This window comes from Peromyscus maniculatus, chromosome 21 (genome assembly GCF_049852395.1).
Source record: "Peromyscus maniculatus bairdii isolate BWxNUB_F1_BW_parent chromosome 21, HU_Pman_BW_mat_3.1, whole genome shotgun sequence".
Taxonomy (NCBI): domain Eukaryota; kingdom Metazoa; phylum Chordata; class Mammalia; order Rodentia; family Cricetidae; genus Peromyscus; species Peromyscus maniculatus.
In genome coordinates this window covers 50,660,781-50,684,915 of record NC_134872.1, presented here as the reverse complement: position 1 = coordinate 50,684,915, position 24,135 = coordinate 50,660,781, and the positions used below count along the sequence as shown (strand labels likewise).

General features: G+C 39.7%; 1 protein-coding gene across 6 annotated transcripts in view; it reads left to right on the top strand.

The window, feature by feature from the left end:
• Nucleotides 1-24,135, top strand: part of Supt3h (SPT3 homolog, SAGA and STAGA complex component) — a 353,629-nt gene that overhangs the window by 119,301 nt on the left and 210,193 nt on the right. The window contains exon 1 of one of the 6 annotated variants that reach the window (XM_076557809.1): nt 748-908. The exons of the other annotated variants lie outside the window; for them this stretch is intronic. The gene's annotated coding sequence lies outside the window, so the exon portion shown is untranslated. Of the gene's footprint in view, nt 1-747; nt 909-24,135 lie in introns of those variants that run through there. 6 annotated transcript variants of the gene reach the window in all.

The window sequence follows — 24,135 nt, the reverse complement described above, 5'->3', positions numbered from 1 at the left end:
GGCGAGGCCTTCACCCCAAATATTCAAATCCTAAAAGGAATCTACTAGTCAGGTTGTGCTTAATATAATCTGTAGTATGAACCAATATTTGTAAACAGAAGTTTTTAATCATAGAAGCACTTATCTGTTTGTCAAGGAAGATTCCTTATTTTTATTACAGTCTGTGAAAAGTCTCCATGTGGTCTGATAGAAGTTTGAGATCTGTCCTAAGTAAGTTGCCCCAACGTACAATGTCTTTTCTATTATTCACATCAGCTTCAAAGCCTGGTATTTTTGTCTTCAAAGATTTGTTAGTTTAAGGAAAGAGCTTGTATATGAGGCTGTAGAGCCAAAAAGGTTGGTTAAAAAATAATCACCTGTCTTATCTGGAAGTTCAATTCTCAGGGAAGAGTTACATATGCACACGCAAAGATAAGAACACATGTGCAATAAACAACTTTGATTAGATGCTTTGCTAGAAATGTTCTGTGTTTTAATAACTTATTAAAACATCGGGCCCAGTGAGGGATAGACAGAGGGCAGTAGGGAGGGCAGAGAAAGAAAGAGGAAAGATCTTTTCTTATCAACGCTGCTCTGTAGTTGACCATCTGTGATGTGTTCTCCTCTGAGGGAAGACTTTTGACCTCTCTCTGTATAGGCGCATAGGTGGCCCTCTGTGACTACACCGACCAAGTTCTCCCTCCTCCCTCAGATTCCAAGCCCTCATTGTGAAGCTGTGGCTCACAGTAGGCATTGGTTTGGAACTTTTAGAAAGAATGAAATCTTCATATGTGCTGCAGTGTGAGGGATGTCAGTGATAATAGTGCTCCACAGAACCCTGACTGCACTTGGTAGTTCAGAGGTCAGCTCTGGAGTTACATAGACCCAGCTGGTTGAAATTTCATACTCACTCATAAGCAATGCTACAGGTAATATGTTGGAAAATAGATAGAAATGTCTACAAGGCCTGTAACACAGTGCCTGTTACCAGTTCACTAGTACTTGCTATTTATCAATAAATGAGTCTTACATTGTATATGTAATTGCAGACATTTAATGGTTTAGTAAATGTTACTTCAGCGCCAAATTTGTGCTTAAAAAGTTGTCCCATTTAAGTTTATAGACATAGTATTTTCAACAGTAACCACAAATTTAAATATGTGTGAAGAAGTAAGAATTAAAAACATTCTTATTTTGGTAAACAGATATTAAACTGTTTTTCTAAGAAACCCACCAGGAATTTACCCACAATTCCTCGGTTTGTGGCATCAGGAGAGCAGCGGCCTTCAGTTGTTTAGAAGTCCCTTTCTCCAGTACTTGGAAATCTCTATGCTTTGTGTAAATTATGTTTCTTCACTGCTTTCTCTGGCAGCTTCCCTGGTGACTTTTGATTACATCTTTTATCTTTTGAACAATTGCTAATTTGGTCTCTCAAGTACTATTTGTGTGCCTTGTTTGGGGGGGTTTATCTTCACTTTTTTGTTGCTTTGGGGGAAACATATTGGGTCCATGTGTAATCGTAAGATAACTATAATCCCTAGTTTGAGGAAGTTTATAATCTGAAATACCATCAGTATATAAGTATACAAAGGTAATATAGGAATGATATCCACAGGCAATACAAATGAGAAAATAAATACATATAAGTAACTCTACTCCACTGGAGTCCCATCTTTACAAAAGTGAAATGTTTATGAATACATTACCAGGAAGGGACAGTTTAATGAAATTTCTAAGTTTTATGATGCTGACATATTGGTATTACATGATATTATAATCTTTTATCAACCCTGAAGTGACTTACTGTTCAAATTGGGGACACTGGTTTGAAAGGTCCTCTTCAGTCATAAGCCATAAAAATGCCATGGTGGTTTTGGGGTTTTGGCTAAAAATAGCCTGTGCTGATTCTGTGTAGGTGTGCTTACCATATTTGTTTATATTTGCTCAGTGTTGGTATTGCCTTTATTTCCAGCAAATTTTTTTCTTAAGTATATTTATGTCTTGTTTCTGTGTGAAATTCTGAGCAAACAAAACTGAAGATGTAAAATCGCACACCATTTACAATATTAAATAAGGTATCTGTTTTAGAAAGAAAAGGCCAGTATCACTGCCTGTCCTTCCATCGTTTTCTACTAAATTAGAGTCCTTAGTGTAAAAACTTGCTGTTATTTTCATCGTCTTAAAGCTCATGATTGAGTCTAATATAGATAAAAATACTTCAGAAATCTGTACAGCAATAGCTAATGCATATGTAATACTTAATATTTACAGAACATTGTGAGGACAGGATATTCTGTCTTTCCTTTTTAGTTTTATGGTTTTATTTAAATTTAAAATGTGCTTATGAATCATCTATTAATTTTTAAAAATTTTTGAATTCATTATTATCTTAGTGTTTGTATAGTGTGTGTGTGTGTGTGTGTGTGTGTGTGTGTGTGTGTGTGTGTGTGTGTGTTTGTTTGTGTGTGTTATGGAGCCCATGTCTGGGGACATCATAGGTTCTAGATATCGATCTCAGTCCATCAGGCTTCCCAGCCCTATTCCTTTTCAGCCCTGCATGGAGATTGGTGGCTCTCCTGGTTACTTGGGCTGGTCTTTCCACCATAGAGCATTCTTAGCACAGTAAGATGTATGATTTGACAGACTAGGTAGGACCCTGTGCCCTTGTTGTCTTGGGACTCCCGTTACCAATGCTGTGCGTTAGATCTGACCTTGAATTTCTCCACACCCTTAGGATGCTTCTGGGTTTCTTGCACTTCCCTTAATGTTGACATATCCATATCAGCATGGCTGGTGCCAGACGAACCAGCTCAGACCTCACAAGATGTCAGACAACTGCCATGATCCTGTGTAGAAGGCAGCTCCCACTTCCTTATGCAGTACCAAGGAAGGAGATCTTACTTAAGACTTCAAGGATGTCTGGATCTTAAAATTACTTTTCATCAATTGGACTCATGGCATTTTATATACTATCCATTTTTTAAAAGAAAATTAAAATTAGTTATGGCATCATTCTAATGTTAACGGAAATAACAACTGTGGAATTCCTGGGGAAATGCTGGGCCCGATGGAAATGAAAGTAACTATAGGATTATTGTTAAGTAAAAATCAAATGACCCTGTTATTGGAAGGCAGAAGTAGGTGAGAATATCAGGTCCTGGAGTCTATTACTTACTTATTGGAAGGAGCAGAATTGGGTTCATTAAGTCAAATGTGGGTTTTGTTAGAGAAGATAGGACATCTTATTTTTTAGCAAGGAGGAGGCATGGCAGGGTCAGCAGAAAGGAGGAAATGGCAATAGCAGTGTGGTCTTCTTGAGCAGTTGCCAGATTCAGGGTTTTAAAGGAAAATAAAATAAAATTCAGCAGTCTGGGCAACACAGTGAGATCACCATCTCCAAAATAAATGAGTTAAAGAAAAAAAAATAGTAAGTTCTACAAAATCAGAGCTTGTCTGGAGCTCCCAGAGCACAGAGGTAGCAGACACCAAGTGGGTGCTTCATAAATGCTGTGAATGGAAGCCAGAAGAGGGCGTGGACCCTGTAGGACTTGAATTACAGACTTTGGTAACTGCCATGTGGGTGCTGGGAATCAAACCCAGGTCCGCCAGAAGAGCAGCCAGTGTCCCACTGCTGAGCCATCTCTGCAGACCTTAAATATAGTCAGTTCTTGTTATGTGTTGTAAGAGCTCTGAGATTGCCACAGATGCTAAGTTAGCAAATAGTGAATTGTTGCTGCTAGGAAAATATGTACCTAAGCATACATGGGTAAATTATAATCTTAAATCCTAAAGACAATTAATCCTAGTAGATTCTGTTTTCTTACTAACCACAGCAACAAACCAACAGAGATTCAGGGTGCTAATGGACTTCCGGGGCTGCAGTCTCCAGCTGGATTCCGAGTTAAAGCCACTTGCTGTCTACTGGCTGCCCACTGTGCTCTCTGTGTCTGCTGCTGTCTACTGGCTGCCCACTGCGCTCTGTGTCTGCTGCTTCTCCTCCAGTGGCCAGACCCACCAAGATGGGAGAAGGGAGGAAGAATTGCATTGGCTCAGAACTGGAGCCCAGTCTTGGTGGAGAAGACATATGAAGATGGTGGAATGCCTTTAGCTGTGGCAGCAGGACCGTCAGGCTCCTTGCTCACAACCTTGGTGGCTCTGGAAGGAACGAGAAAGCAGGCAGTGGGGCCGCGCTGGGCGGTAAGACCTTGCTTCCCGCCCTCCCTTGCTTGCCTGCCATGATTGGCTTCTTGCAAGCAGGTTGCATTTTCTAAAGGTTCCATAACCACCCCAAGCATGGAACAGCTGCAAGTGGAAGAGCCTGGCGGGAGGGTATTTCCCAAGCAACCATGACTGTCTTCTGGTCTCCACGTATGCGAGCTGAAGCAGGAGGCAGAGTATCCCCGCAGACTTCAGCTGAAGGAGGAATGCGCATGGACAACTCATTTTGTCCTCTTCTTGTTTCTTGTGAATGACCCTGAACACAGCACGTCATTGTAAACAAGGAGGATCAATAGTATGTATTTTTCTACTCCTGCCTAAGAGCTAGGGGTGTGTGTAGTTGATTGTCATTTGGGCTAAAAGAAATAACTAAAATTTGATGGAAAGGCTTTTATTTTTCTTGATCGAAGTGACATGTCCCTAGAACTGCATGGTGCTTTCCACTGGTTCGATGTTTATTTCAGTTGAAATTGTCTTAGAAGTCCCAAAGAAGAAGAGGAGGAAGAAGGCACATAATGGTCCCTGCAGTCATCTTAACTGGGAAATAGCTCCCTCCACACGTAGTCACAGACGACGACGAAGCTTCCTCTGTTTCACAGATGCAAAGTCGATGGAGGCAGCACTCCTGCTTTGGGGTGGATTCTTCCGGCTCTGGTTTACTTGAGAAGGAAAGTTGACTTTCCCCTGATAGTGGATTCTCCTCACCAGTCCACATGGTGTTACATGTCATGTACGGCAGGAAGTTGTTGTAACTCGCTGTCTGCAGGACCAGATTTATGCTAAGCAAGGCTCAACACTTGAGGACAGTTTCATTTGCTAACCACACTCCAGCTAGCAGTGGAATACACTGTAGCGCCTGGAGTTCGACCTTGGTGGGCTGAGTTAATACAGAGCTTAGTAGGCTGTTGCACTTCATTCGGAGGTCTTACCTAGAAAGGTTGAACACACAGGGATTGGCACTCAAGGCCCATATCACGGACTGCTTCAGCAGACAATGTCTCTACTGTCTGTGTTCTGTGACGTCACAGGTCATAAAGCAACCCATGCTTCAGTTGTGCCTGAGCTCTCTACACACACACACACCACACACACACATACTATGCACACACACCACACACAAACACACACCACATACATGCACACACATACCCCCCCCAGAAAACACAGATGCACATAATCACACTACACAGATTAATACATATCACATATGTGTACACACATAACCCATACACACACACCACACATACAAACATACTTATGTTTAAAACACATACCACACATTCAAATGCATACATTCATATACATACGTGTGCACACACATGCGTTCATCACACATACACCACACACATGTAGACACACACAATATATATACCTATCACTCTAATGCTGAGTAGGTGGAGTTGTAGAGCTGGTCCAGTTATCCTGGGCTACATCATGAGATGGAGGCAATCTGTCAGTTTATACCCTAAAGATTTCCAAGGATGGAAATGGTCTTTAGAATATATTCCAGCCCCTTACTCCCTGAGTTGTCAAATAATTTAATGTTTAAGAAAAATCTCCCTTTTTAAAATCAAGTCTGTTTCTTTGTTTTAAAAATTAACACACACACACACACACACACACACACATAGACACACAGACACACACACACATTTTATGGGGCCAGAGATACCTCAGTGCATAAAGGTGTGTGTGGCCAAGGCTGCTGACCTGAGTTGAGCCCCTAGTTGCACGTGGTGGAAGGAGAGAGAGATGGTTCCTGAAAGTTGTATTGTCACCTCCACATGCATGACAAAGCATATCCGCACACAAATAAATAAAAATAAATCTAAGAAAAAGCAATGCAAAAAGTTGAGATATGATGTGGGTCAGGGTGTAGCTAAGGCTATCCTTGAGCTCCTAATCTCCCTGCCCTCACCTCCTAAGTGCCAGGGCTACAGGCATGAACATTGCATTTCTTACTTAATCTTCAATGTGTATAGAAAGTTCATTACTCTTATCATAATCAATTTACATATTATCACTTTATGAATTAACTTAATTTGCATATTAATTTTTGTATGAATAAGTCTCATGATTCCCAGAGAAGAATGAGCATTGAAGGTTTTGCATCTATTGTTGGCTTTGTCTCTTGAACTACCTAGACAAGATCTCAGCTAGATGGTCAAGCGTCTTCAAGTGAGAGTTCATTTCTTTTTGATCTTTATAGCCTCCTTCTATAGCATGGGGTCCTGTAAGAGGGACTTCTTATCTGTTCGATGAGTCCATTTATCACTGAGTTGGGTGTTAGGCTCTGTTGTTTGTTTCAATGAGTCTCATTAGCTTCCAGTCAAGTCACATAATCCACAGTTATTTTGCTAGTAACTCTCATCTTTTGCAAATCTGTGGTTGAAGACCATGCCTATTGATGATAGGGTTGGCATTGAAGTTGCCCTCTTAAAGCAAATTGTAGAGCTACCTTTTCAGTCCACTCATTCATTATCTATTATTTTACTCATTTTTATCTTTTTTTTTTTTTTTTTTTTTAATTTTTCGAGACAGGGTTTCTCTGTATAGCTTTGCGCCTTTCCTGGAACTCCCTTGGTAGCCCAGGCTGGCCTCGAACTCACAAAGATCCGCTGCCTCTGCCTCCCGAGTGCTGGGATTAAAGGCGTGCACCACCACCGCCCGGCTCATTTTTATCTTTTAAAAGAATCTTGAAGAGTTACACATACTCTTGTACATTCAGACCATTGTTATTAAAGCTTTATTTAGTACTGACTGTGTTTAAGAGACTGCCTGTTAATATGAAAAGGAAGCAATAGCTGTAATACTTAATTTTCCTGGTTTTGCTATAATATTTGAAGTAAATATGCCAAACAGTAATAAATAGTAGTAGAAAATGGCATTGAGAACGGTGTGTCTGATCCTCTGGATCTGGAGTCATAGGCAGTCATAGCCTGACTTTTGGACCTGGATGCTGAGCATGTGATTCAGGTCCTTCTGCCTTTAGTGACGGAGCCATCTCCCCATCCCTCTCTACCAAGCATTTCTAGCATGACTTTAAACTATTGTTCTTCTGAAGCCTCAGAGTCAATTTCTTAACCAAGTCTGAGTAATTGCTTTCTCCTGGACACCATTATTTATCAGCTAGTAGCCACTACAGAGGCAGGGAAGTGCCTGTACTTGTTAGAGGGTTTCGTAGGGAACTGCTCACGGAGACCTGGAGTAGGAGCTCTGGAATGTAGGTGTAGCCTGTGGAGCAAACGCCTCTGTGCAGCACCATTTGCTTGGTTTGCTTCCCAGGGCTTTTACTGTGTTTATTGCTTGTTTTCCTTGACACTTGAATTTCTTATTCTATTTTTCTCATTTCAGCATACAAATTGTACAGATTTTTTTTTTAAATGTCAATTCAGTATGCACTTCAGGCAGTTAGGAAACACCATAATTCACTTACATATAAAAATGTTTTTAGCAGCTAAAACAATATTTTCAGTTTCAGGTTTTGCTTTGCTTGCAGAATCTGTCTGTGTTATACTTGCTCATTTTCATGGAAAATCTTTATATCTCTCCACTTGAACCGTAGTGCTTATATTTTTGGTCATCTAATTTTAGACTACTCTCCAAAAATCACTCGCTCATACATTTGACACATTTTCTTTTTAACCCCAAAGCTCTGCTATGGTGCTGCTTTCCCAGTATCTGCCCCAGATCATTTGGTAAATCTCCTTGAATAGTCCAGAAACTTTTAATTGCCTCCTTTTTTAATTGCCTCTGCTTCTTTCTAACAATTTTTAGATTAAACTCTATTTTAGTTATTTTGTATTTAATTGATAAGAATATAAATATGAGTCACATCCCAGTCTACAAAATGGCTGTGTAGCTGGAGTTTTCTCTCCTGGTCCTGCCAAGCCCCAGCAGTCCCTTAGCCCACTTATAAAATAAACATACAGACGCTTATATTATTTAAACTCTTTGGCCATTAGCTCAGGCCTATCATTGTCTACATCTTACTCTTATATTCAGCCCATATTTATTAATCTATACTTTGCCACGTGGCTCATGGCTTACTGGTACCTTTCATCTTCCTTGTCCTGGCGGCAGCTGCAGCAGTCGCTCCCTTCCCTTCCTGTTCCCTCAATTCTTCTGTTAGTCCTGCCTATACTTCCTGTCTGGCTACTGACCAATCAGTGTTTTATTTATTAACACATTTGTCATACAGAACATCCCACAGCACTTCCCCTTTTCTTTCTTTCTTTTTTTTAAAGGAAGGGTTTAACTTTTACATAATAAAACTACAGATAACAAAACAATTATCAAGCAAGAATTATAGTTATAATATCTAGTCTATTTATAATAACTAGTCTATTTGGAAAAATTAAAGAAGATATCCTATCTATCTTATATTTGTGAGTCTAAGGTTTCATATCTAACTTATCTTTTGTCGTAAGTAAGGAAAATTGTATCTAGCTTCAACTACCTCAAAGACCTCAGAAGGATATAATATTCCCTGAGAAATGGGAGAAGGATGCAAGCAACTTTCGGGAGTCTTGCAGAGTAGACAGAGACAGGTGGCAGCCTGGACAGTCATCTAAAGTTCTCTTGTAAAGTTAGGGCATCTGTCTTCAATCCACAGGCCTAGAGTCTCTCAGTCATTTTTCTCAGTGTCCTATAGAATGCCTGGCAGTTTCTTCTGCAAAGCAGAAACCTGAAGGACCATTTTGTCAAGCAAAGTTCAGTGGTTACCTTTTTATGGGTCCTGCATGTCCGGTTGATCAAGCAGTCTAGGCAAGAACAGTTTCTTGCCCAAATGGCTATTTTTATCAAGAAGAAGATAAACTCCATATAGAGTGTCTTTGTTGCCCATCCTCCTCTCTGAAGTAAATTGGTGCTGCCAGGAGCAGACATGTCTCACTGTCCAGAAAGTGTATATTTTTAAAAATATTTCAAATGCCGCATTCTGTAGGTCTTTGAAGTATTTGAAGATTACTTATCTATCTGAAATATATCTATGCATACCTAGAAGACTTAACTAACATGGCTACAAGTATGATTATCATAGATGACTAATTATTAATCTATTTTTTAATTATCCATTACAATTTTAAATGAGTTGTATAAACATAATACCTTAAACAAGAGTAGAAATACAGAACATCTCACAGCATGGCTGTTTAAGAGAAATGTACTAGTGTTCTTGTAAATGACCTTGGTTGTAACAACTGGGTTAATACGTTCTTAATACTTTATGGTTTACAATAACTTTTGTGATACTTCCTTTCAATTAATATTCCAAAGTTCTGTTTCATTTCTTTGATAACAATGCCATAATTGATCTTTTTAGATCCAAACTTCTTTGATGTTGAGATTGTCAACCCTGATATACTGTGTAATTGGGAAATACCACCAGGTTTCTGCTTTTGGGAAAATCAGGCTGATGATTTTTTTTTTTCGTCAAAAAATTCTGACATTGCCAAATTGAAATGTGTTAACATTCCACTCTCACAACTAAAACATCAAAATGAGGTGAGATCAAGACCAACCAATAGCAAAAAAGGAAAGAGCAGTGAGGTGCCTGGGTCTCGGTGCTCAGAGCAAAGAAAATGCTTTAAAATTATCAGCATTTTTCTTGTGTTTATTTTTTTATACAGGGTTTTATATAGCCCAGACTTTCTCTAAAATCACTATGTAGCCAAGGATAGCCTTGGAGTATTTTAAGTCTTATACTCCCATGTTCAGTTTTATGAGTGTCTAGGAACTGAACTCAGGATTTCATCCATGTCGCCAGCACTGACGATGGAATTGCATTCCCAGCCGTTTTGCTTATTTTTTTAACTGTTTATTTACTTACTTATATTCCAGATGGGTCCTGATGTATCCCAGGCTTGTCTTGAACTCTCTTTGAAACTGAAAATCGTCTTGAGCTTCTGATCCTCTTGCCTCCACCCACTAAGTAATGGCGTTACAGGCATGTGCGCCCACATTTGGTTTGTTCAGTACTAGTGACCTAAGGTTTTCTGCATGCTAGACAAACACTCTAATAACTGAGCCTCATCCCTAGTCCTATACTTTCAAACTTATGATCATGTCGTGTAGAAACTGTATAATATAGCCTCCTTAAAAGATGGGATCTCAGGGCTGGCCAGATGGTTTGGCGGTAAAGAGTGCTTTTTGTTCCTCTAGAAGACCTGAGTTTGGTTCTTATGACACCCATGTTGGCAGTTCACACCTGTCTATAACTCTAGCTCTGGGGGTTCCAATATCTTTATTCAGTCTATACAAGTACCTTCACACAACACACACACACACACACACACACACACACACACACACACACACACACGGGGGTTGTGGTGTAGTACAATGTAAATCTTAGAAAAAGAGAGAGATGAACTCTTCTTGGTTATAAATTAGTTATAACTAGTTATGATTCAAACTGCATAGCTCTGGCTGATCTCCATGATCCCACCCTCGCAGAAAGCTTGGTGTTTAAATGTTGGTTGAGGTTATGATGGCATTAAAACTTAAGACCACTGCCTACCTGTCGATAAGCTCCTTTCCCTGGGGCGATATTTTCCATCTGGGCCTTGGATACTAGTAGTGCTGATTTGGGAGGAGTTAAGTAGTTTGGAATTGTGACTTGTGAGATGTCGTCTAAGCTGGTGCTTATGGATATGTCCAGTTGTAATCTCTTACTTCTGGAGAGGTTGAAATCAGTTTGTCTATTCCCAATGTTGTCATAACACCATGGGAAAAGGGTCCCTTTGCCAACCAGTCCTGCTTGATCCAGTCTGGTCAGTGGAATAGCACACTGTCCTTGTACAGTCATGGCCTGGCCATTTGCAAATGTGACTGCAAACAAAACAACTTGGTTGTCTCTTCAGTATGACTGAGATAATGTGACAGTAGAGAAGGACAAGACTGTCCAACTTTATTTTTGACACACATATCTGTGGAATTTGGAATATAGCAAGTAGTGGTGGACCATCAGTCACCATCAAAGGTTTGTTTCCTACCCTTTGGAGTTGCGTGCATTTGCCCTTCTTTCTTTGTGCTTCCCTCGTGAGCAAAACCTATTGACTAGCAGGGACTGTCTTCTGTGGGTAACTTGAAGTAGGGGGTCAGATGTCTTTTTCTCCTTATCTACATATGCCAGCCAGCATGTGCTTTGGGGCACGTGTTCATATTAGTATCTGACCGTGGTTCTACACTTTCATAATGAATTATAAGGGACTCACTGTGGTGGGTCATAGAAATATTTCTGGATGCCAGCCATTTCTGTCCCAGAGCAGTAAGCTGTACAAGAAGTGCCTGTAGGCCGCTACATGGATTGCCCTAATATCAGACCATAGGCACTCCGCTTAACTCTTAACAGGATTCCAAAGATGTTAACTCTATACAGGTAATACTCTGCATTGCTCTCAGATCTTCTGAGATGGCTGTGGTCAGGCTACAATTTATAACATGGCTGCACACTGGCATTTCTTCTCCTGGGTCCCAAGAGTCAATTTTATAGCCAGACACAGCAAATGCTGCCCAGAGACATTGTACTTTGTCAAGTTAAATATTATCCTGTTTTAGAGGCAGTAGAGGCATGGATTAAAGTTTGGGAAAACATAGCTTAATAGGGGCTTTAAGTTGTAAAGCAGTTGTACTAAATAGCTTTGTGGAGTTTTAGAAATACAAATTTTAGAATGCTGATGAGGATACAGAGTAAAGATCTTCAACATTGGCTGTACATTAAAAGACCGGTTTGAGTTGTAGTTTCTTGTCTGGGGCTCAGGAACTCCTGTGCCGTAAGGTGTGTGTGTCGGGGGGGGGGGGGGTAGTGGGGCTTCTGCTCTGCACCCAGGGATAACAAGGACTGCACAGAGCAAAAGTAGATAGTAAATAGAGTTGTGTTTTTAAAAGTCTGCCTTGTAGGATAACACAGCATTTCAGTCTTGATCCTGTATCATTAGTGTGCCTTTCCACGTAGTCTGCCATTACTAAAGTCTTTACAGTGTACTATATAGACAGAGTAGGATTGTGTTGTCATTTAGGAGGGTGGAAGAAGAAAGAAGAGTGAGGCTTCCACCAATACTTTTAGTCAGAAAAGCTGTTTCTGCCTGATGCTTGCATGGCCTGGGAAATTTCTGGATATTTCATTTAAGTCCCTAGCGTTTTTCTGATTAAATCAACAGAGATCACTTATGAATGGCATTGCCAAATTCTTGTGTGTTTGTATTTGAACATGTGTATGTGTGTTTGTGCGAGTGTCCATGTATGTCTATTACATATGTGTGGAACCCAGAGCAAACCATCGATGCTGTTTCTCAGCAGCTGTCCACCTTTTTTTGAGATAGAATCTCTCACTGGCACAGAGCTAGCCAAGTAGATAAGGCTAGACCAGGTTGGGTTGGTTGGACAGCCAGCCCAAGGGATCTGCCTGTCTTTGCCTCCTTAGTATTATGATTACAGTGCAGGCCACCTACCCAGAAAACTCAAGTCCTCCAGCTTTCAAGACAAACACTTTGATGGTTGTTACGTTCTTTAAATACCTTTAAAAGATAATTTAACTTTAGTGTCTGAATTAGCATTATTTTCACTGAGACCATGGGAATAATGCCATTAATTTTGGAATTAATTTATTAAAAAAGTTAAATCATAAAACAACATAAAGTAGCCGGGCGGTGGTGGCGCACGCCTTTAATCCCAGCACTCGGGAGGCAGAGCCAGGCGGATCTTTGTGAGTTCGTGGCCAGCCTGGGCTACCAAGCGAGTTCCAGGAAAGGCACAAAGCTACACAGAGAAACCCTGTCTCGAAAAACCAAAAAAAAAAAAAAAAAAAAAAACAACATAAAGTATCTTTAGAAGTTACTATAAAAATTAAACTTTTCAAAAATAAAGAAAACTAAAAACAATTCCTATCACTCTACGTATTTTAAGAGAAAGGCAAGCTTTTTAATAAATATGTATTTCCTTTGTTTTTAATTTCTGTAACATAATTAAAACATTTTATTTTTTGTACTGATAGAAAACATTACTAATTTCCTACCGAAGCTGATATTGACTTATAGATATATAAGTATCGAACCAAGAGATATTCTTTTCTCTATTTTCTTTTCAATCCCCCCTTTGGTCTGGTTTTTACAGGGTCGGCCTGGCTGTGTAGCCCAGCTAGCCTTGAACTTAATGATTCTCTTGTGATCTCCTTCCTCAGCCCTTATTGTTTTGTGATTTCAAGCATGCACCACCAAGGTGAGCTACAGGAACTTTTTGAAATCACATTCAACCATGTAAGCATTAGAAGAACAAATGGAACTCAGAATGCTTGTGTTGTGAAACTCATGATCTTGAGTCTGTCTCTTTAAATGAAGCTATCCTAAGAAGCGTTTGCCTTGAGCCTTTTGACCATTCTAGAACTCAGGAAGGACACAGCGTTTTGTTAGTTAAAAAACACTATACAAATGTTGAGGATGTCCGTGTGCCATTAGGGGATTGAAGGCCTTTTGTCATCCTGTGATAAGAACAAAACCAGGTGGCTCTGCTCTGTGGCTTAGGATGTGGGTTTCTTTGGTTGTGCTAGACTTAGACACTGAGGAAAACAAGTTATGTATGCAAATAGTGTGGACTGTTGTTTTTAAAGCTCCGTGTGGCTTCGGAGCATAACTGCTGCTCCTGGAATCTCTAGTATCGTCCCTGTGTGTTTGTGATTCTCTGTATTAGAGTCATGAGGATGAATTACCAATCTATTGTATCATCTTATAAATCTGTTACTTTAAACAATATATTTCAAAATCTTATCATTGATAGCTTTTTCTTTTTTTTTTTTTTTTTTTGGTTTTTTTTTTTGGTTTTTTTCGAGACAGGGTTTCTCTGTGTAGCTTTGCGCCTTTCCTGGAACTCACTCGGTAGTCCAGGCTGGCCTCGAACTCACAATGATCCACCTGGCTCTGCCTCCCGAGTGCTGGGACTAAAGGCGTGCGCCACCACTGCCCGGCGATAGCTTTTTCTTAATTGTGTAGTGTCTTTATAATTATATAAATGAAGTATTTTGTATTATCATATATGAACATGACATTATTGAGTAATGTGTGAAGTTGCATACATGCGTATATGAGATTACTTTTATCCTTGTTCATTTGAATGTCAGGTAAATCATTTGCTGTAAAATGTGTATTTCAGAACTGGGAATTTACATACTCGTGTGTAGAATGCTCAATCATATATATGTGGTGTTCCTTAGGAATGGCTCCTAAAAATCACTCTCAATTAATTATTAATAATGCAAAACCGATTTTTCTATCTTTATGAGAAAACTTTATGGTTTTTATATATGTATAGAAGTTGGAAAGAACCACCTTAGTCATAGAGTCTAATCAGCCCAGTAAGGTTCTATTTTTAGCTTGTTTGTTTTATTTTAGTTTTGGTGTGCTGGTCTTTTCAGTCCCCTGTTTTCTATTTTAAAATGCCTTGACCTCTACTCTCCAAATCACATAGCTCAAACACCACCTTCTCCATAGGAAGCATGTATTGACTGTCCATAGACCAGGCATTGCACATGCTAGTTGTCTTAAAAGAAATTATTTTATTTCTAGTTGTTGGGGGTGGGGTCATGTGCATAAGAATGCAGGTACACAAAGAAGACAGAAGAATGTGTTGGATCCCATGGAACTGGAGTTTCAAGAGGTTGTGAGCTGTCTAATGTAGTTGCTTGGTACTGAACTTGGGTCGTCTGCAGAATGTGGTTTCAGCCTCTGAGCCATTTTTCTGGCTGCCAGAGTTACCAAAGACATTCTTTCAAGTCGTCGTCTTCTTCTTCTTCTTCTTCTTCTTCTTCTTCTTCTTCTTCTTCTTCTTCTTCTTCTTCTTCTTCTTCTTCTTCTTCTTCTTCTTCTTCTTCTCCTCCTCCTCCTCCTCCTCCTCCTCCTCCTCCTCCTCCTCCTCTTCTTCTTCTTTTCTTCTGTTTTCAGTTGGTGTTTTTGGGACAGTGTCTATATATCATTAACAGCCCTGGAACTGATATCTATACCAGTTGGCCTTGAATCCATAGAGAGTTTCCTACTTTTTCCTTCTACGTGCTGAGGTAAACAGTGTGGCCCACTCAACCCGTTTTTAGTCATTTTTATTTTTAAAGTAACAGTCACTAAGCATTATCATTTAGTCCTTTGGTTTCTAGAGGTTCCATAATCTCTGATCTACAGTAGATGTGAATAGATATTGCATGCATATTTTGCAGTGCTAGAGATTGAACCACTGACCCTAAAAAACACTAATAAGGTACAAATAAGCCACTTCCCCAGTAGTAAATAAAATTGAATGAGTGAATGGATATATAGATATGAATGATGAATGACCTGCGTTTTCATCCAGATAAACAAACAAAAATACTCTTCCTGAGACTTTTCTTTGTTTAAAGTTGCTTGTAACTTCCAAAGAAACTGCCTCCTCAGCTAGACCAGGTCTTATTTTAAAGAGAATCACAACTCTTTCTTGGATGAGAGTCAGCATGACTATATAAAAGACTTGGATTGTCTGCTATATTATTAAGACCTTGATATGGCCATTCTAAAAATTGTAAAGATAGTAAAAAGTAGTTGTGACGAAAGATTCCTTTACCTCTTACCTAGAAAAGTTTAAATTATGTTTTATGTTTATGCTTTCTTGTGAGAGAAGACTTGAAAACAGGATCCAGTTGTTTAAAAAAGAAAAGAAAATACAGTGAGATAAATGGGCAAGATAACCTTCAGACGGCTTCTTTTTGCCCTTGCTGTCTTACTGGAGTAAAATTGTTATTCTAAGATGCCTGTAAATACGGAGATAAAATCATATTTTCTTGACGTTTAAATTATGTGAAAGATAATGCTTTTCCACATCCTGTCAGCAAAAACTACGTCGATGAATTCTATGTAAATGGTTTTTCCTTGAGTACATATTTGAGTCTTTTCAGTGAGCTGATTGGTGTTGATTCATGAAAGTGTGTGATTGGACAAAGCTGAGGGGCAGAATAATTAGTGTCTCAGTTAAGATACAAAGTAAACTTCATGAAGCAGCTTCTAAAATCCTCTTTTAATTATGACATGGACTCAGACAATACTTGAAGAATGTTAGGTATTGCCTTTTGACCTTTGGCAACACAGATATGTACAATCATTTTCTGTTTAATTTTCAATAATGGCTTTTGTAAAGGTTGAGTCTTCAGTATCTTTTTATTGTTCCATTATTAATTTTACTTTATTATTGAAAGTTATTTCATGAACACAAGAAACTTATTAAGTGATCAGTTTCTGGTTACTATTCATGTCCTTATTAAGCACTTACTCATTGAACCGATTGTGTACAATACATACACCTGAGATATTGTTTTCTTCACAAAATTGGTCAGCAAAATGAAGTTTCTGCACTTGTGAAGCTTAGCTAGGCAGTGCATACGCGCATGTGTGATCTGATCTAAATATAAAAATTATAAGAAAAAGAATATGATAGAAACTGATGTTTTCATTGTAGTGACCAAGAAGAGGCCAACCTGCAAGGGACAATTTGAATGAAATTATGCCAATATCTAGGGAAAGAGCAGTTTCCATCTGATGGATATCAAGTATAAAAACCTGTAGATGACAGAGTGATGTTTTCTAAGAACAGCAGGAAGTTATTTGATAAAGGTATATGGAATACAGTAGATGAGGACACAGAAGCCAGCTCTTGTTGGACATAGAAATTATGATTTTATCTAAATGCATATAAGTTTCATGGATTGACAGTGTCTTGCAGTGTAGTGTATGTTGGCTGGAGCTCATGATCTTCTTGCCTCTGCCTCCTGACTGTTGGGGATTACAGGTGTGTATTACCACACCCAACTAAAGGGGTATGTTTTCCTTATTGGAGGGTTTAGGTGAGGAGACTGGTTATTAGCCTGGACAGGATTACTGCAGATGCATATGAGAGGCGGGAGACATAGGTGTTGCAATGGAGAAAGTAGAGAATCAGGTAGAACCCATGATAAGAGTTCTTGTCAGAGGTGATGGCTGTTTGCATTGGGACCTTAGTAGTTTGAGGGGTTTCTACGCAATTCCAGAATTATAATTCTGTGAGAGGGCAGAGCTGGAGCTAGAACCCAGGACCTTATATGAGGTAGGCAAGAAGGCTACACCTCCAGCTCGTCAACTCTGGAAATCTTTTCAGAGTAGTTGAATATTTACTAATGGACCTGATCGGGAACACAAGCAAAAGAAAGAACTTAGAGATAATTCTGAGGCCTTCATGCTGGAGAATTGGGTGAATGATGTTGTCAGGAAGATCTGATGTCCATGTGGTAGAATAGAACCTCAAAGATGGGCTAGTAAGTCAAGTTCAGATGCAGAAATTCGGATTTGGTGTTTGTAAGTGTTCTTTCTTGTGGTTCTAACTTAGCAACTGGGTAAGACAGCCTGCCTCTTTTTAGGGAAATGCTGATAGAAGTCAGAGAGCTCTATCTGTGGGAGTGTGCATCCGTATAATGGAGTCAGTCTGAGACCTGAACCACTTGGAATGAGTTGTGTCCAGAAAAGAAGGAAACAGCCACAGGAAGTTAGATGATGCTACCATAGAGATAAAGGAAAACCGGTAGAGGGTGGTATCCCAGAAGCCACTAGAAGAAATGTTTTATGTTGAAGGCTGGCCAGAAAGCTCAATCATTAAAGGCCCTGAATTTGATCTCTAGGACCCACTTTTAAAAAGCCATGGATGGTAGAACAAGTTTATATGCCAGCACTGGGGAAGCAGAGACAGGACTGCCTGGGGCTACTGGCTAGCCTGCCTTGCTGACCCAGCCTGCCCAGCTTGCCTAGCCTGCTTGGCCAGTTCCAGGCCAGTGAGAGACTCTGAATCAAAAAAAGGTTGACAAAGCCAGAGGAACAAAACCTGAGGTTATCTTCTGTCTTCCACCTGCATGCATGCGTAAATGCACATGCATCCACACATAACTTTACCTGTGTACACATGCACAGATGCATGCATAAGTACATGCGCATCCACACACAACTTCACCTGGTTTTAATAATCTCGTTATTTCATGGTTAAATATGTTTCATGTTTTTGCTGTACAGCCATCTAACTGCCTGAAGGCCTGACTTAGGCATTTGTTTGCATATGTGGTAGTATAGTTTCTATGTGTTGATCTTCGAAGGACCTCAGCACTTCTAAGAGCATAAACTTCTGAGCATTTGAAGTGCACATAATCTAAAAATTCTTTGTTGATATGAGCACTATAATATGTGAGCCCTCATCACCTGTTTCTGTACAGAGACTGTTTACTAATAAAGGGAGGTGGAGAAATAGCTCAGCTTTTAAAAGCACTTAGTCCTTTTCTAAAGGACGTGGGTTTGGTTCCCAGCACCCATGTCAGGTGGCCTACAGTCATCTGTCTCCAGCTCCAGGGGCCTGTCACCTTCTTCTGGCCTCCATAGGCACTTGCACTCAGTTACATTTATACCACACGTAGGCGCACACATATACATACAGATGTTTGTTTAAAAAGTAAGTTCATTGGTGAAGAGCACTGGCTGCTTCCCAGAGGACCCGAGTTTGGTTCCCAGCACTAACACAACAGCTGACAACTGCCTGTAGCTCCAGTTCTTAGAGATCCTCTACCCTTGTCTGGCTTCCTTGGACACAAGGCATGCACATAGTGCATGGACATACACATAGACTGAGCACTCGTTTGCATAAAGTCAAATGCAAACTGCAGAAATAGTTAAGTAGATTTTCTTGCTGTTTTGAATTATATATTCTTGATATTTGTATATCAGTACTGAAATTTGCTAAAAGGTTATTTTTAGCTTATTTTGTTTACTTAATGGACATCTTTTCATTCCTTAAATATTTAAACAATTGTGTCCTATACATGAGCCATGTGTGTGATAACATTTGAAGAGATGTTTTAGCTTCTTTGTATTTAGGATTTTTTTTGCCATCTGGTTATATTTTTCCTGTCATTGGAAGTTCAGTAATCAGCATACAGTGTTGGGAGGACTCAGATACTTAGTCCATTGACTTGCCAATCTGTATGCACTCGTAAAAGGGCTTCTGGCTCATGTATTGGTGGCGGAGTGCTCTCAGTTCAAGGATCACAACTTTAACTGGCAGCTCTTTAAAGCCACGTGGGGCTCCTTTGCCACTTTAGCACCATTTATCTATCATATTCAGCCCTGTCCTCCCTGGACAGAGGTGCGAGCTTGTCGGCCACCCTGGAGACAGCCTCCACATGCTTGTGCTGCTGCACCTCTAGATTACCACTGCATGCTTCGCCAGGAGAGAGGTTGACTTTGGTGGGACCGACATTAGTGTTGCTAGCAGTTTTGTCAAGCTGTGTACTTGAGGGAATCACAGGGGGTTTCTTGCTGTCCTGTTCAGCAGGAATAGATCTGCCTTAGCATTTCAACTAAATTCTTAGTGAAATTTACTACCATTTCCTCTTCAGAATATTCCAGATTTGGAAGAGTTCTACGGTGGGAGAAAAAGATCCAGTTGGTTCAGAATCCAGATCACACCAGGATTGCATGTATTCATTTATTCCTCAAGTTTAGAACATTGACAGATTATTTCAATTTGAATTTATCATAACCAGAGTAAAAAGTTAAATAGAACTGGCAAAGTAAGCAGATCAAAGTAATAATGGTCAAGCATGTGTGACCGCATGTGCGTTTGTGTGTCGTGTGTGTGTGTGTGTGTGTGTGTGTGTGTGTGTGTGTGTGTTTACTGTTACAAGATTGCTGTTCTTTGCTCCATTGTTATCCAAGATGTATCTGGAAAGGAGTTGATACTTGATGTGTAAGAGCTCAGCAGGTGAACTCAGACTGAATTCAAATACTTAACTACCTTTGTGTTCTTGGAAAAGTCATGTGACTTTTGGATACTATCCCCCTTTTTGTAAAGGAGGTAATACTAATAATATTTTCTATCCATTATTGTGAATGGAATTGTTTCTATTCTTACAGTTAAAGCAATTTCTAGACCAACCCTTCTGTAGACAACTACTGTTGAATCATTTTGCAAAGTAAATATACTGTCTAAGAAAAGTAGCTTCTTCAGTGTGCTTTGTAAACTTACACAGTTATCCCCATTGTGTTCTTAAAACATACCCTGAGGTATTTGGAGCTCTGTGAGAAAAATAATGAAATTGATGAGGTTCTTTTTTATCAGAATTCTCAAAACTTCACAGTCTCTGATTTAATTAACAAGAAAAATGCAGTGGTCTTCGGGAAGGTCTAGTGTTTAAAGAGATTTTTGTTGTTGTTGTTGTTGTTCAGTATTGTATTTGTAGTTGACATCTTGAAGTCATCCGTTGGCCAACTCTGCATAGGTAACTAAAGCGGAGCAGCTCACTGCTGTGTGTGGACTATTCCATGTGTCAGGGTTGATGAGACCTGGTAGACAGTGTGAAGGAGGACTTCCTGAGCAACAGTTTGCATGCCTTGCAGAAAAGGCAGGAGCCAGTTGTAGGAGACATTTGAATTAGCCAGCACCCCGGGCAGGAAGATCAACTCAGCACCTTTCAAGCAACATGCCACGTTGTGCTTGATGTAATCCCAACGGAGTAGAATTTACCTAAGTTGTGATTTACCTGCTGTTCTCGAGACACACTGCCTCTTGGGAATAATATTTGTTTCTTATGCTTAGCCTCATCACAGTAGTTAAAAGCAAAGCCTTCATAATACTAGATTTTGTTTACTTTCCACATTTTACATTGTCAAACTAGTCTGTCTATCTGTAGGTCTTCAAAATATGATGTGTGATAGACTCACTTCCCCAAATTGACAATTTCACTAATTGTATGATCCATTCATTCCTAGTTTGATATCTGAAGCCATTGGTTGGGTTTTTGGAGGAATGATTGTGTTACTCTGTCCTGGTTCATTTTTGAAATATTAAATATGTCTGGATCACCTATTGTGAACCAAACAATATGATACAAAGTGGAAATGTCTGATGGGTATAACAGCCATTAAATGAACATCTTACATATCATTTGTTGTCACTAGGTCTGTGTGCCTCCTAGAAGAGGTCAGTGTCATGGCCACATCCCCCAAAGTACCTGTCTGTCCCAATGCTGAATCCAGAGCAGTTCACTCTGATACACTTTGGAAGGCTGTAGCCTCCTACATCCCAGCCAGTTTCATGCACTGTCTCTTCCAGATTCATTTCCAATTTATATTTATTTGAGTGTCTTGAATTTAGGAAAACAGAGCGGATGCATCTTCCTACATAGAAGTGTTATATGGTTTTCCATTTCTGGTATTTTTAGAAATATGCATATATATTAGAAATGTTTTCTGTATAGATTAGGCATTTCTTAGTTTTTGTTGTAATGTTTTGTATTTTCTTATGTAATTTGTTGTTGTCAGTGGTGATGAATATGAATGCTGTACTTTTAGTTATTCATGTATGTGGCCTCCTTTCTACTTTCCTAAGTTGTATTCATGCTACTTGTTGATGCAGTCATTATTTCTCCCTTAAGGGTGAGCAGTTCACCCTATGCACATATTGACAGTGTTTTTCTGACATGTTGTTCATCCTTGGCACCTCTCATAATGAGGACCTCTGTTTACTCTGGTGGTAAGAGTCTTAATAGCAGGTAGCCGTGTCCCATTCCTGACCTCAGTGGAAATGTTCCTGAGTTTCACTACTTAGTACTATTTTAGCTAGTGTGTCTCATTATTTATTGAGACAAAGAAGGTTTAAAGAAAGAATCAAGGGGCAGGGAAATGGCTTAGTCAGTGTCTTAATCACTGTTTGGTTGCTTTGCAGAGACACCGTAACAAAGGCAGCTTGTGCAAAGAAAGCATTTACCGAGGGCTTGCTGACAGTTTCAGGTCTGTCCACTGTCATCATGATGTGTAGCTTGGCAGGCAGACATGGTGCTGGAGAAGTAGCTGAGAGTTCTACATTGTGATCCACAGGCAGAAGGTGCGGGGAGCTGGGCTTGACACCCACTTTTGGAACCTCACCCCTAGTGATAGTTTCCCCAAGTCCACACCTACTCCAACAAGGCCACACCTCCTCCGTCGAATCCTTCTCATTTAGTGCCATTCTCTGATAGCAAGCATTGATCAGTGTTCAAATATACGAACCTATCAGGGCCATTCTTATTCAAACCACCACAGTCAGTACAATGTTGCTGACAAAGCTTGAGAATCTTTGTCAGCATTCATGTAAATGCAGAGCTTGGCCTCATACCCGTACTCCCAATGCGGGTAAACTGGAGACAGGATTCCCTAGGGCTCCCTGGCCAGCCAGTCTAGTCGAATTTGCAAGCTCCAGTTTCAGTGAGAAATCCCATCCTAAAAAATAAACTGGAGAGGCCCTGAAGAAGATACCATTTGTCTACCTCTGACCACACACACCCACAGATACCCTTTGTTCACTTTTGACCGAATTTCCCACAGATACCCATTGTCCACCTCTGACCTCATCCCTCACAGATACCCTTTGTCTCCTCTGACCACACAACCCCAGATAATCTTTGTTCACCTCTAACCACACCCCCTACGCTGTGGAGTGAGTACCAAATGTTTTTTATCTATAGTTTGGATGTCTGTTCAAATGATGTAATCAAACCCATATACTCACTAAACCATTTTTATTTTCTTTCTGAGCACCAAGGTCAATTTCCTAGATTCCACTATCTTTTGATTAGTGCATGTAATTGAGTTCTACCCAGCGTCAAAAGTGGTTTCTACTCCCACAACATCATTTGCCATCCACTCTGCATTCTCTTATCTCATCGTTTGTGTGCTCCATGCCAGCCTTCAGCGTGATACTGAGTGCAGCCTATGATGTTCCTGAGTCCCTAAATTACGGCGCCTGTCAGAATGCCTTTCCTGCCCTGCCTTCCTTCCAACTGTCATTAGAAGGCAATCTTAAAATCTGGGACTGACTATATTTGCTGCTAACATGAAGATCCAGATCTATGTTTCTTTGGCCTTTCTGAAGTTAAGAATCTTTGCTATTACACTGTTTCTTTGACTTCTGCATCACAGAGAAAGTTCATTCTGTTGTTTAGAAGTCGGAGAAGTAGTAGTAGTAGTCCTGGAATCCTGTAATGTTACCTTTGTGTGTGTACAGCCAGCTAGTGCTTAACAACTTTGTCATCCTTGTTGTGCAGGCCAGACAGTGACACAAAATATCGGTTCATTTAATTTTAGAATCTTTAGAACAGTGTTTTAGAAAATAGTATATGTGATAACTTTGCCGACTATTTTATGTGAGAAGTACATTTAATTAAATCTTCTGAAATAAAATTTTGAGAAATAAAAATTGTAAACAGTAAGTTTTTATTCAGTATTGTTTGTTAGTTATCAAATAATGTAAATTTGTCATAATTATGGAAACAATGTGGATCCTATTTCAGGTTACAAAGAATTTTCAACTTGATGTGATTCTGATAAAATCTTAAATTTGGGTAAGAAAGATGTTTTCAGTGTTCATTTATTGTATATTGTATATCTGTGCACATACGTGCAATGGCCCCCATGATGAGGTCAGAGGACAAGCTGTGGTAATCATTTTTCTACCATGTAGGTTTTCTGATTAAATTCAGACCACCAGGCCCATTTACCCACCAAGCATCTTTCTATTCCAGAAAGGTAGATTTTCTAAGTGAGAAAATCAAGGCTTGCTCATTTCATAAGTACTCTTATTTACTCACTAATAAAAAGTACCTGGGAATTGTTCCTACTTTGACTCTTATTGGGTGAATTATCTTAGCACAGCCACTTAACCTTTCCTGGGGTTTTACTGCCACATCTGAGAAATGAAGACGCAAGGAATAGCCAGCAGAGTGAGTGAAAACGCATTGTCTGTTAACATGTTTCAGCATGCTATCACTAGCAGTTAATATCTAGAATCAAGTCAGCAACTATATAAAATATTAATAAAGAGATGAGAATAGCATCTGTTGACTTCCGCATGTAAAGTTACAGTGATCGGAAATGTCGTCAT